Genomic DNA, 14,835 nt, shown 5'->3' on the forward strand with positions numbered 1-14,835 from the left:
TTTATTACAATATATAAATGTATCAAATTAACAAGTTGTATACCTCCAATTTACACAATGTTACATGTCAAATATATTCAATTTCTTAAAAAGTAAAATATAAAGACTTTTATTTATTTATTTGAGAGACAAAGCACAGAAGGAGGGAGAGGGAGAAGCAGACTCCCCAGTGAGCAGAGAGCCAGATGCAGGGCTTGATCCGAGGACCCTGACGCTTAGCCCACTGAGCCACTCAGGTGGCCTAAAAAGTAAAATACATAGAGATCACAAAAGACACTTTTTATACTCTTAGAAATGAATATTATAGTAATTAAAAATAAAAAGAGCTATGCATAAAAAAGGGACAGCAACAACAATCACACAAATTTATTCATTCGACAATTATTTATTGAGTCCATAGGGTGATATTGTGATATAATAAATATGTATTTGGTGTTATACCAGGCTCCTGACACAAGAGCTTCTAAAAATCCTTCCTGAGTGATGTAGGTGAAAGGAGCATCTTTTGTTATTCATCCAATAAGCCCTGTTAATTCACATGCTAATGAAGTGACTCCAGGTGGGCCTAATTTACACAACCTTAAAATGTCAGTTTACCAGTCAAAGGAAAAGATGCGATTAGAGGGTTGAAATATTCAGCTTCACTCCAGAAGGTCCGGGGAAACAGAGTTAATCACCAATAACCAATCAACAGCCAATTATTTAATCAACCATGCCTACATAACTGAACTTACAATAAAAATCCCTAAACCGGGGCACCTGGGTGGCTCAGTCAGTTAAGCATTTGCCTTCAGCCCAGGTTGGACTCCATGCTCAGCGGGGAGCCTGCTTCTCCCACTCTCTCTGCCATTCCCCCTGCTTGTGCTCTCTGGCTCTCTCGCTCTCTCTCTGTCAAGTAAATAAATAAAATCTTAAAAAACAAAACCCCCAAAAAACCTACACCACAAGGCCTGGAGAGCTTCCCAGTTGGTGAGCATATCAGGGTGCTGGAAGGGTGGACCCAGAGATGGCATGGAAGTTCTACATCTTGTCTTGCTCCCTGCCCATCCACATCCCTCATCTCCATGAGCATCGCTGTCCATTTGGCTGTTACTGAGCTGTTACTGAGCTGTTACTGAGTCTTTAAAATAAACTGGTAACAGTAATTAAAGTGTCTTCCGGAGTTCTGTGAGCCATTTCTAACAAATTACTGAACCCATAGAGGGGGTCAGAGGAATCTTAGATTTACAGCTGATTGGTGAGAAGTAACAAAGGTCCAGGACCTGTAACTGGCATCTCAAGTAGGGGGCAGATCAGACCTGTGAGGTCAGCACTAATTCCAGGTACTCAGTATCAGAATTGAACTGAATTGTAGAACATCTAATTGGTGTCCAGAGAGTTGAAAAACTGACTGATAACAGGGAAAAAAAACCACAGTTTTGGGGTCAGAAGTGCCATATCGTTTAAAACAACCAAACTGACCTAGTACTTGCCATGCAGAATTTGTGTCAGTAAAATGCATGATTAGAGAGTAGTTCAAACCCAAAGGAATCTATAGATTCAATGGAATCCCTATTAAAATACCAACATCATCTTCCATAGACCAACAACAAACAGTATTAAAATTTGTATGGAACCACAAAAGACACCCCCCCCAACCCCCCAATATTCAAAGCAACCTTGAGAAAGAACAACAAAGCCAGGACTCTCAGGTTTCAAGATATATTACAAAGTTAAAGTAATCAAAGCAGAACAGTATTGGCATTAAAAAAATATAAAGATCAATGGAACAGAATAAACAGCCCAGAAATAAACACATACTTATATGGTTAACTAATGTATGACAAAAGAGGCAAGACTATACAATGAAAATATGACAGTCTCTTCAATAAATGGTGCTGGGAACACGGAACAGGTCTGGGAAACTACCACTTCCTTACACAAAACACAAAAATAAAATAAAAATGGGGCGCCTGGGTGGTTCAGTGGGTTAAAGCCTCTGCCTTCAGCTCAGGTCATGATCCCCGGGTCCTGGGATCAAGCCCCCGCATCGGGCTCTCTGCTCAGTGGGGTGCCTGCTTCCTCCTCTCTCTCTGCTCTCTGCCTACCTGTGATCTCTGTCTGTCAAATAAATTTAAAAAAATAAATAAAATAAAATAATAAAATGAAATAAAATAAAAATGGACTGAAGATTTATGTGAAACGTGAAACCATAAAACTCCTAAAAGAAAATATAGGTAGTAATTTCTTTTGACATCAGCTGTTGTAACATTTTTTCAAGATATGTTTCTTTAAGCAAGGGAAATAAAAGCAAAAAAAAAAAAAACCTATTAATATAAATATTAATAATATTTATAAAATATAAATAATATGAAACAAAAATAAAAATTCGTTTGCATAGAGATGGAAACCATTGACAAAATGAAAAGGGAATCTACTGAATGTGAAAAAATATTTGAAAAATAATATATCTGCTAAGGGATTAATATCCAAACTATATAAAGAACTTTTATACAACTCAATACCAAAAAACAAGCAAACAAAAAAACCCCCAAATAATAGAATTAAAAAATGGACATGGGGCACCTGAGTGGCTCAGTTGGTTAAGCACCCAATTCTTGTCAGGGTTGTGAATTCAAGCCCCACAGGTTGGGCTCCACAATGGGCATGGAGTACTTAAGAAAAAAAAGGGCAGAGGATCTGAATAGACATTTTTTCCAAAGCAGACATACATATAGCCAAAAGACACATGAAAAGATGCTTAAGATCACTAATCATCAGGGAAGTGCAAAACAAAACCAGAGGTGTCACCTTACACCTGCCAGAATGGCTAGAATAGAAAACACAAGAAATAACAAGTGTTGGTGAGGACTGGAGAAAAAGGGAGCCCTTGCACACTGTTGGTGAAATTATAAATTGTGCAGGCCCTGTAGAAAAGGGTATGGAGGCTCCTCAAAATATCAAAAATAGAAATACCATATGATCCAGTTAATTCCATTACTGGCTATTTACTCAAAGAAAATGACAACACTAATTTGAAAAGATATATCCACCCCTATGCTTACTGCAGCATTATTTTTATGTAACCCAGGTGTCCACTGATAGATGAATGGATAAGGAAGATGTTGTATGTGTACACACACACACACACACACACACACACACGAATATTACTCAGCCACACAAAATGGATGAAATCTTGACATTTGTGACAACACGGATGGAGCTGGAAAGTATTATGGTGAGATGATTTCATTTATAAGTGTAACCTAAAAAACAAAACAAATGAACAAAACAAATGAATAAAACAAAAAGCAGAAACAGACCCACAGATACAGAAAACAAACTGATGGCTGCCAGAGGGGCAGTGGGGGGAGGATAGGCAAAATGGGTGAAGGGGAGTGGGAGATATAGGCTTCCAGTTATAGAACGAACAACTCACAGGGATAAAAGGTGCAACATAAGGAATACAGTCAATAGTACTGTAACAGTATTGTACAGTGACTGATGGTAGCTACACCTGTGAGCACAGCATGATGTATAGAGAAGTTAAATCACTATACTGTACACCTAAAACTAATTACTTTTTAAAGATTTTATTTTTATTTATTTGACAAGAAGACAGAGAGCCCAAGCAGGGGGAGGGGCAGAAGGAGAGAGGGAGAAGCAGACTCCCTGCCAATCAAGGAGCCCCATGCAGGACTCGATCCCAGGACCCCAAGATCATGACCTGAGCAGAAAGCAGTTGCTTAACCAACTGACGCCACCCAGGCACCGCCACCTGAAACTAATTTAACATGATGTATCAACTATACTTCAATAAAAAAAGAATTAAAGAAATAAAACTTACATAGTCAATATGAAAAGTGAAAATATATTATTTATTAAATGGTATTTACAAATATATTTAGTAACATTCTTTTTTTTTATTTTATTTATTTATCTGACAGAGAGAGATCACAAGTAGATGGAGAGGCAGGCAGAGAGAGAAAGAGAGGGAAGCAGGCTCCCTACTGAGCAGAGAGCCCAATGTGGGACTCGATCCCAGGACCCTGAGATCATGACCTGAGCCGAAGGCAGCGGCTTAACCCACTGAGCCACCCAGGCGCCCCTTTAGTAACATTCTTGATGCCAAAAACTCTGCATCTCTGGTGCCACTGATAGAAAAGTCTAGGAAAATGCCTAGGGAGGGGGCGCCTGGGTGGCTCAGTGGGTTAAGCCGCTGCCTTCGGCTCAGGTCATGATCTCGGGGTCCTGGGATCGAGCCCCGCATCGGGCTCTCTGCTCAGCGGGGAGCCTGCTTCCTCCTCTCTCTCTGCTTGCCTCTCTGCCTGCTTGTGATCTCTCTCTGTCAAATAAATGAATAAAATCTTTAAAAAAAAAACAAACAAACAAAAAAAAAATGCCTAGGGAGATGGCTTCAGATCAGAACACAAAAAAACATTTAAAAAAATCTTAACAGATATACTCTATGGAATAACTATTTTTAGTTGGACTCTGCATAAACTGAAGGAAGCTAACAGAAAACACCCTCTATCCCTGAGGCAGGGGTAGAAAACATCATAGACCTAGACCTATAGAGATCCCCTACCCCTGGGAGAGAGGTGGAACCACTGAGAAAGTCTCTGAGAATATACTGTCTGCCTAAAACAGAAAAATGGAAACAGAAAATGGAAAACAGACTGTCTCCCACTCAAGCACCCTCAACCATCCCCGCCATTGTGTTAGCAAACATTGACAATAAATATCAGTCTACTGCTGGAGAGGGAATATTAGGGATAGAGACCCTCTCTGAGGTACTATAACAACTAAGAAAGTAAGATCCAAAGTTGAAGGTAGAGCAGACATTAGAAAAATCCTCTGGTGGAGCACCTGGGTGGCTCAGTTAAGTATCTTGACTCTTGATTTCACCTCTGGTCATGATCTCAGGGTGCTGGGATCAAGCCCTGGGTTGGACTCAATTCTCAGTAGGGAGTCTGCTTGAGATTCTCTCTCTCCGTCTACTCCTGCACACTCTCTCAAATAAATAAATAAATAAATAAATAAATAAATCGTGAAGAAAAGGAATGGAAAAGGAAAAAGAAAAGGAAAGGAAAGAAAAGAAAAATCCTCTGGCAAATGAGATCTTACCCTAAAAAAGGTAACTCTAGACTAGAATTTGAAGCCTACCGGGCACTGTGGGTGTCCAGCAATACAAAATGTAGCTCAGTGAAACTGACTCAACTACCCAAGCTAAAGACATAGCCAGGCATAAATACTACTGCCCTTAGTCTCTACTGTCCAGTATAAAACACCCATCTTTCAACCAAATTAGAAGTTCTACAAGGAAGGAAAAAAAAAAAAACAAAAAAAAAACAAAAAAAAAAACAAAAAAAAAAACACCGTGACAAAGGAAAATCAGGGGAACACAGAGTTCAATAAACCTTTGGAATGGCTCAACAGTAAACTCAAGAGTCAAGTAAGAGACTGTCCAAAATCAAACAGGGGGAAATATGTGCGGGCAGAAAGGAAAAAACCAAAAAATAAAATCCAAGAGCTGTGGGACAATCAAGTGATTTAACACACATGCAGTTGAAATCCTAGAAGTAAAAGAGAATGGAGCAGAAAAAGTATCCGAAGAGATAAATGCTGAGAATTTTCCAAAACTAATAAAGACACAAAAACCACAGACAGAAGCTGTTCTGAGAACAGGCAGGATAAATTATACCTCTGACTTCCCAAAACCAACTAGAGAAATCATAGTCAAACTACCCAAAACCAAAGATAAAAAGAAAATCTTTAAGGCACCGATAAGAAAAAAGACATACTACATTGAGAGAAGCACTTCTCATTGAAAACTACATAAGCCAGAAGAAGTGTAGAGGCATGTTTACCACACTAAGAAGAAAAAACTGAGAATCCTATACTCAGAAAAAATATCTTTCAAAAAGAAAGGTCAAACAGACTTTTTCAGGAAAATAAAAACAAAGAAGTCATTACCAGCAAAGCTGCACCACATAGAAGCGGGAGAAAAGTACTTTAGGCCGAAGAAACTACAATACCAAACTAGATACATGTGCCTATATGAAAACAAAAGAAAAGGAAATGGCATAAATGAAGGTACATATAAATATAGTTTTTTTCTTATTTCTAATTGCTCTAAAAGATAACCGGCTATCTAATGGAACAGGAGTAAAAATGTAATGTGTTTATAGCATGTGTAAAATTAAAACACATGACAATAGCACAGAAGATGGGAGAAAGGAATTGGACACACACTGTTGCATTCCCCACATACAAGGGTATTTCGTGTGTTATCTCCATCCTTACACTGCCACTCAGCAAGAAACTACTTACTAAATCACAGCACTGTAGTGTTTAACCCAACATTAACTCCATTAAGTTATTATTTTTATAATTATAAAAACAACAGCCAATATTTAAAGACCTGTTATGTGCCATATAACAGTTGTGGTAAGTGCTTTAAGTATTAAGCCTCAAGACAATTCCATGAGGAAGGTATTACTGGTGTCCCCACTTTGTGGTTGAGGAAAACTAGAGCCCAAGGAGATGGTCCAGTCATACATTAATGAGGTGGCAGAGTCAAGATTCAAAACCTGGGCAAGACAGGTTCCTGAAACTGAACTCTTAACCACTCTGTAGTTCTATAACATGGTTAAATACATTCTTTAGTATTACATGAAATGAAAGCCATTACCAGCAAGAATGATACCATTTTGGTGAAATCTATTAAAAATTAAACTACAAAATCCCAAATGATCACAAACTCAATGCATAAGCACTTTATCTTTGGCATCCCTTTTCCCACTGCTTTAACTTAATGATGAAGGCTCTTCATTTCCGACAACTTAGCTGACTTTAATACAAAGAGATTATAGTGAGGATAAAGTTAATCAAAGCACTGGTTATGTGACAACTGACAATATGACAATACTTTAACATTTATGAAATGTTAAGGGCAATGCTCATTACTACTCGGCTTTGTTTTTAGGACTGGTGAGAGTGGGTGTGCACAGGATAGAAAAGATATGACTATTTGTGACCAAAGGGTTAGGGACAGAATGACATATGTGAATTCTGGGCTAAATACCTAATTTGCAGGCAAGAGACCCCTCCCTGGAATGACCACCTCTCCCTTGGTGATTTATAGAAGCTCTTTCTGATATGCAGTAAAAATGCCGTAAGAACTGATACTGCCTGGAAAGTTGAACCAATATACAAAGGAACTGTTACAGAGAATCACCTAACTCCATCAACAGAATTTTTATGAGTGAAAAATAGCTTGTGTTATCTCAAGCTTCTATTTTAGGGGAAACATGTTACAAAAGTATAACATCATCTATACTGACTCACACAGTATTAAAAAGAAAAAAGGTATAAAAGCTAAAAGTGGGAGGGAAAAAAACAAACAAAAAAAAAAACCCACATTCTTTCCCAAAGACCCTGATACCTTGAGTCTACCAACCTGTAAGCCTAAAATTGTCTTCACGGTTTAATGACAAATACATAACATGAATACACAAAATGAGTCACACTGTATGTTGGTGAGGTTCAAAGAATAATTCAAGCACATGATAAGACCTACAGTACATAATCTATGAAAACATGAAGTATTTATTTACATAAAACATAGTTAATACCCATAAAACTTCCAACATTGCTATTCAAATGCAAACTCTGATTCTACGTATGTGTTGAAAAGATTTTTCCTTTTATTTTTTTTGAAGATTTTATTTATTTATTTGGCAGAGATCGCAAGTAGGCAGAGAAGCAGGCAGAGAGAAAGGGAGAGAGGATTAAGCAGGCTCCCTGATGAGCAGAGAGCCCGATGCGGGACTCAATCCCAAAACCCTGGGATCACGACCTGAGCCTAAGGCAGAGGCTTAACCAACTGAGTCACCCAGGCGCACCAAAGATTTTTCCTTTCAAAGACAAAAAGTATTTGTTTACATTACTGCCTTTGCAGAGTCTGTTCCAACTAAATACTTCTTTAATTCAAATGCATTTCATAATACTAATCAAATTTTCCTTTTCTGTAAAATTATATATAGAAATATCTTAAGACAGAATTAGACTTAGCTTCAGAAAATAATAAAGGACCCGTTGAAAGTCCAAATAACATACAGGTACATAATGTAAATTCCACAAAAAAAGAACAAATACTAAGGAAAAACTACCGGGTGTTGGGAAACTGAACAGTACTCAAAACTCATGTGGAGTTGACCACTCAGAAGAGAGATCTCCATTAATATCCAGTGCATTTACAAGAAACTCCAGAAGAATCAATTCTCACTATTCGAGCTAAACAAGATTTACAGTAGAGGCTACTCAAGACCCAACATAACAAAAATTTAAAACAAGCCTCAGAAGGATTAGACTAATCTGCAACTAACTGCACTGCGTGCTAGAATAAAAAACAGCTAGCACTCTTTAAATGAAGACAACAAAATTCAAGTACTCAAGACATAAAGTTTATAACATCCAGTAGAGGGGCACCTGGGTGACTCAGTCAGTTAACAATCTGGCTCTTGGTTTCCACTCTGGTCATGATCTCATGGATGGTGAGACTGAGACAGTGTAGGGCTCTGCATTCAGCAGGGAGTCGGCTTGGCTTGAAGATTTTTCTCTCCCCCTTTGCCCCTCCCCCTGTATGCACCATCTTGCATGCTCACTCTCTCGCTCTCTCTCTCCTTCTCTCTAAAATAAATAAATCTTTTTTTGTTGTTGTTAAAATAAATAAATCTTTAAAAAAATTTTATGGATGACTCGATGGCACAGTTGGTCAAGCCTGATTTGGGGCTTGATCCCAGGACCCTGGGATCATAACCTGAGCCAAAGGCAAACACTTAACAGATTGAGCCACCCAGATGCCCCTGAAACTGTATTTTATTTTAATTTATTTTACTTTTTTAAGATTTCATTTATTTATTTGACAGAGAGAGAGACCACCAGTAGGCAGAGAGAGAGGGGGAAGCAGGCTCCCTGCTCAGTGGAGAGCCTGAAGCAAGGCTCAATCCCAGGACCCCAAAATCATGACCCAAGACGAAAGCAGAGGCTTAACCAACTGAGTCACCCAGGTGCCCCTGAAACTGTATTTTAAAAGAAAAAATGTAATTTTTAGAATAAAGAAAATAACAATACCTGAAGAAGTTTACTGTAGAGCCTTAACAGCATATGCAACAGTGGTAAATAAAAGATCAGTGAACCTAAAGGCAGAACAATTGTAACTATCCAAACTGAAGTACAGTGAGAAAAAAAAGGCTACAAATGGGAGGTGGTGAGGAGAAGGAAAGTAAACAAAAGGGAAAAAATCAGAGTTCAGTCATGTGAAAAATCACCATTTTTGCATGCACCATTTTCTTGGAGGCCAAGGAAAAGGAAGGGGAGACAGAAAACAACATATTTGAAAGACAGTGGAAAAGATATCTCTCAAGTTCCATCACAGATCTAAGATTCTCGAAGAAACTCATACAATATAAATATAGAAAAACAAACTAAAGCATATCATAAATTCATGAAAAAACAATGACAATTTTGAAAGCACCGGGGTGGGGGGGGAATGGGCACCTTACATAGCAAAACAAAAATAAAAATAATCACTGACTTCTAATCAGAAAAAACACATGCCAGCCAGAAGACAATAAAAACACATTTAAAGTGCTGAAAGGAAGAAAAAAATGTCTGTGCACAGCCTAGGATTCTATATTCAACAACAAAAAGACAAACAACCCAGTTATGAGCAAATGAAAAAGCAAACAAAAACAAAAACTAGGAGACTTTATAAACCAGAAAACAAATAATGGGCAAATGACTTAGAGATTTCTCCAATGAAGATACACAAATGAGGGACGCCTGGGTGGCTCAGTTGGTTAAGCAGCTGCCTTCGGCTCAGGTCATGATCCCAGCGTCCTGGGATCGAGTCCCACATCGGGCTCCTTGCTCATCAGGGAGCCTGCTTCTCCCTCTGCCTCTGCCTGCCATTCTGTCTGCCTGTGCTCGCTCTCTCTCTCTGACAAATAAATAAATAAAATCTTTAAAAAAAAAAAAAAAAGATACACAAATGACCAATACGCACATGAAAAGATGCTCAGTATCTTAGGACGGAAATGTAAGTCAAATGAATAAAGCAATCTTTTAATCATTAAATATACCAAGTCTTACACTTTTCTACTACTTTGAAAAAGGGCTCAATTCAAACCATTATAAAACTGAACTTTTAAATAATACACCTTTCTACGAGATCACATAAGAAAGAGACCAACTCCCTCATATGCCTAAACCAAAGTTAGCCTAGAAGTTACCAAAAAAGTTAGATTCCATGTTATGACAAATACCGTGTTCCAGAAATTTAAAAATGGTACAGTAATCAAATTAACCAGTAAGAATTAAAGTAAATATATGCTTACTTTCTTCAGACAAGTATTTGACAAGATCTCATAATACTATATTTTAGATATTATGGCAAACTATAGACTTAATAATCATACTCAGGGCCATGCAAATATGACTGAGTATAAACACAAAAAATGTTGTTTAAAAATTCTATATCTTCCTTGGAAAAAAGACTCCAAGGAAGTTCTAACTGGACCTTATTTTTATTATAACTGTAAAACATCTTTTTTAAAAAAGATTTTATTTATTCATTTGACAGAGAGCAAGCATATGCATTAGCAGGGGGAGCTGGAGAAGGAGAAATAGGCTCCCCACTGAGCAGGGAGCCCTATGTGGGGCTGGATCCCAGGACCCCGGGATCATGACCTGAGCCAAAGGCTAATGCTTAACTGACTGAGCCACCCAGGCACCCCTATTAAACATCTTTTTATCAGTGATTTGGATTTGACATAGAAAGCATATGTATTAAATTTATAAATGACAAAAGTGTCTAATAAAATAGGTAACCCTATAGAATCACATTCATCTTGGGCGAAATGTATTTAGAGTTCCTTTAAAACTCAGTATATATAAGGATAGAAAAACAAGATTAAGCTTGAAAATTCTAGCTAAGAAAGCTATGACCTTTTTGTTTAAGTTAATACAATTTCATGTTGCATGGTACTGATTAAAGAATTAAATATTCTCCTACTGTTCACTAATCTAATTCCATCTAGAGAACAGCATGAGATTAACTAGTATGCATATTAACTATGGTTAAGAAGCAGCAGGGGAAAAGGACTTATTCACAGGCCTAGAAGGAAAGGTTCCATTTTCCCAATTCATATAGCTGAATTCCATCTCTAAGGGGTGAAAGATTTCCAATGGGGGTTCTAGTAGCACAAACTCTGGGATCATGATACTGTGCCAAAATTCCCAGTTGCCTCTAGCTCCACCATCTCTAAAGCTAGAAAATGAGACTGGGACTAGGTCAGGGGCATATACCAAACTATTTCAATGTCCCCTAATTTAAACGGGATGGAACCATAAACAAAAATTTCACTGAATTCAAGACATCCTACATCTTCAAGCTGATCTGTCACATCAACTTAATACAACAATTAACAAGATAAAAAACTTTAACAATGTAAGAGAAATGTTGAACAGAAGGATATTGTGAGGAAAAAACTTAACCACTTTTATTAGTTACAATGAGATATTACTGAGCCATAAAAAGAAACAAAGTTCTTGAAAACATTATGTAAAGTGAAATGAGCTGCACAAAAAGATAAATACTGTATGATTCCATTTATATGAAATATCTAGAATAAACAAATTCACAGAGGCAGATAGTGAACCATAAGGTAAGGGGCTGGGGGAAGGCCTTTTTACTGCTTAATGGGTACAGAGTTTCTCTTTAGGGTGATAAGAATATTTTAGACAAAGATAGTAGTGATGAATTTAATTAAGTGAATTTAATTAATGCCATTGAAATGTCCTTAAAAATGGTTAAAATGGCAAATTTTATTCTATATATTTTATTCCAAACGCTTCTCTGCCCTCTCAGCTCAGGAGGATCCAGCAAACAAAGCGACTTACTGGAGTCCTGACCAAACTCACTCATCCAGTCCAAGTCTGTAGTGTCATGGAATTACTTAGAAAATCTTAAGACTGACTAGCAAAATCAAACAAAATCTACCCCAAAGGTAACCCTTAAATAACTCACAAGTAATTCTATTTACTAAGAAATAAGGAAATCGTTCCCAACTTACAAACACACTATACATCTACAGTTTGTGAAAATGACTCTTTAGAATACAAAATGCATTTCCCCTCATAATTAATGATCAGATTTCCCAAGCTAACCTCCAAAATTCTACCTAAATTATAATGTGGCTATAATACTGAGTAATTAACAACAATAATTATAAGGACTTTAAAAGCATACTACTGTGAATGTATGTATTCCATCTGTGTTATTATGAACTAAATAAGCTTGGGAGCTAGTATAGGAATGCAGTCATCATTTACAAATATTATTTCCAGAGAGATATGCCTGTACCATGTGTTAAAACAGATAATAAAAACACAACATGAATATGTCTCTGCTCATCGCTCCTCCCTTACCTGATCCTTCCCAGCCTCCACTGCTGAGATTATTAGGCAGACAAAAATAAGCTAAAGAAACAGAGTGAGCAACTGGAGTAGGGATGGGAGACATTATCAAGTTCCTATATCCCAGAAATGATAAATCTAGACAAAATCACATTCACAGAACCTGGACTACCATTCCTCTAAGGATGGGATCAATCAAGCAAGATAGTAACATGTTTGACTACCCTTTTTGTTCATTCCTTCCTCTCATTTCTAGGAATCCAGTTCAAGAAATAATGGGGCACCTGATGACAGAACACATCTTTCAGCGCTATATACATTGGCTACTGGCAATAATAAACCTGCAGAGAAGTCAACAGCACTAGGGAATGCTAGTGAGGTGCTGTCACACCCCACTGCTGCCCTAGGTCTTTAAAAAAACAGGGACTCTAAATACTATTTTTTTAAACATTTTATTTATTTATTTGAGAAAGAGAGCGAGAGAGGGCATGAGCACAATGCAGGGAGTGGGAGAGGGGGAAGCAGGCTCCTACTGAGCAGGGAGCCCAATGCAGGACCTGATCCCAGGATGCTGGGATCATGACCCAAGCCAAAGGCAGATGACCAACCGACTGAGCCACCCAAGTGCCCTCTAAATACTATTTTGAAGGATGGTAACAATAACTTTGTGCCAAGGCATTACCCTCTTACTCGTTCCCTCAGTAGCCAAAGATACATATATTCATTCTAGGCAACCACAACAAAATAAACAAGTTGGGATTACATCAAACTAAAAAGCTTCTGCACAGCAAAAGAAACCAACAAAAGAATGCAAAGGCAACCTATGGATGGGAGAACATATTTGCAAATCATATACATGTTAATACACATATGTTGTATGCTATTATATAGTACAATAGCACAAAAACAAAAACCTGATTCTTAAAATAGCAGAGAGATCAAACAAACGTTTTTCCAAAGACATACAAATAACCAATAGGTATATGAAAAGGTGCTCAGTATCACTAATCACTGGAAAAATGAAAATCAAAACCACAATGAGCTATCAACTCACAACTCTTAGAAAAGCTATCATCTGGGGGCATCTGGGTGGTGCAGTTGGTTTACCATCCAACTCCTGGGTTCAGCTCAGGTCCTGATCTCAGGGTCATGACATCAAGCTCTGCACTGGGCTCCGTGGTCAGCAGGGAGTGTGCTTAAGACATTCTCTCCTTCTCTCTCTGTTCCTCACCCTGCTCAATTTCTCTCTCTATAATAAATAAATAAACTTTGGTGGGGGAAAGCTATCATCTATAGACAAACACAGCAAAAACAATACAATACCTAGGAATGAATTAACCAAGATGATGAAAGACCTGAACTCTGAGAACTATAAGACACTGATAAAAGAAACTGAAGAAACACAAAGAAATGAATAGACATACTATGCTCAGGAAATGGAAGAATTATTATTGCTAAAATGTCCATACTACCCAAAGCAACATAAAGACCCAATGCAATCCCTATCAAAACACCAATGGCATTTTTCACAAAACTAGAATAATCCTAAAACTTATATGACACCATAAAAGACCCCCTAATAACCAAAGCAACCTAGAGAAAGAACAACAAAGCTGGTGATATCACAACTGCAGATTTCAAGCTATACTACAAAGCTGCAACTGTCAAAACAGTATGGTACTAGCACAAAAACAGACACATAGGTCAATGGAACAAAACAATGAGTCTAGAAATAAATCCATGTTTATTTGGTCAATTAATCTCCAACAAAGGAGAAAAAGAATATACAATAGGGAAAACACAGTCTCTTCAACAAATGGATGCTGGAAAAACTGGACAAGTTTATGCAAAAGAATGAAACCAAGAACACTTTTGTTATAACACATATACAAACAAACTAAAAATGGATTGAAGACCTTAATGTAAGACCAGACACCATAAAACTCCCAGAAGAAAACTTAGTAAGGTCCTTGACATGTTAGTAGTATTTTTTGGATCTGTTTCCTTGGGAAAGGGTTAACAAAAGCAAAAATAAATGGAACTCCATCAAACTGGAAAAAAAAAAAAAAAACCCGCAGTGAAGGAAACCATGAGCAAAATGAAAAGGCAACCTACTGAATGGAAGAAGATATTTGAAAATTATATAACCGTAAGAGGGTAATATCCAAAATATATAAAGAACTTACACAACTCACTATCAAAAACAAACAATCCCATTAAAAAGTGGGAAGAGGGGGAAAAAAGGTGGGAATGTTGAATGGACATTATATAATAGAAAACACAAACAGATGGCCAACAGGCACATGAAAAGATGCTTAACATCACTAATCATCAGGGAAATGCAAATCAAAACCACGATGAGATACCACC

General features: G+C 37.5%; 1 protein-coding gene across 2 annotated transcripts in view; it reads right to left on the bottom strand.

Annotated features, from left to right (window-relative positions):
* Window positions 1-14,835, bottom strand: part of USP32 (ubiquitin specific peptidase 32) — a 205,505-nt gene that overhangs the window by 107,837 nt on the left and 82,833 nt on the right. The gene's annotated exons all lie outside the window — the stretch shown is intronic.

The sequence above is a fragment of the Lontra canadensis genome, unplaced genomic scaffold (genome assembly GCF_010015895.1).
Source record: "Lontra canadensis isolate GAN:19392208 unplaced genomic scaffold, GSC_riverotter_1.0 scaffold43, whole genome shotgun sequence".
Classification (NCBI taxonomy): domain Eukaryota; kingdom Metazoa; phylum Chordata; class Mammalia; order Carnivora; family Mustelidae; genus Lontra; species Lontra canadensis.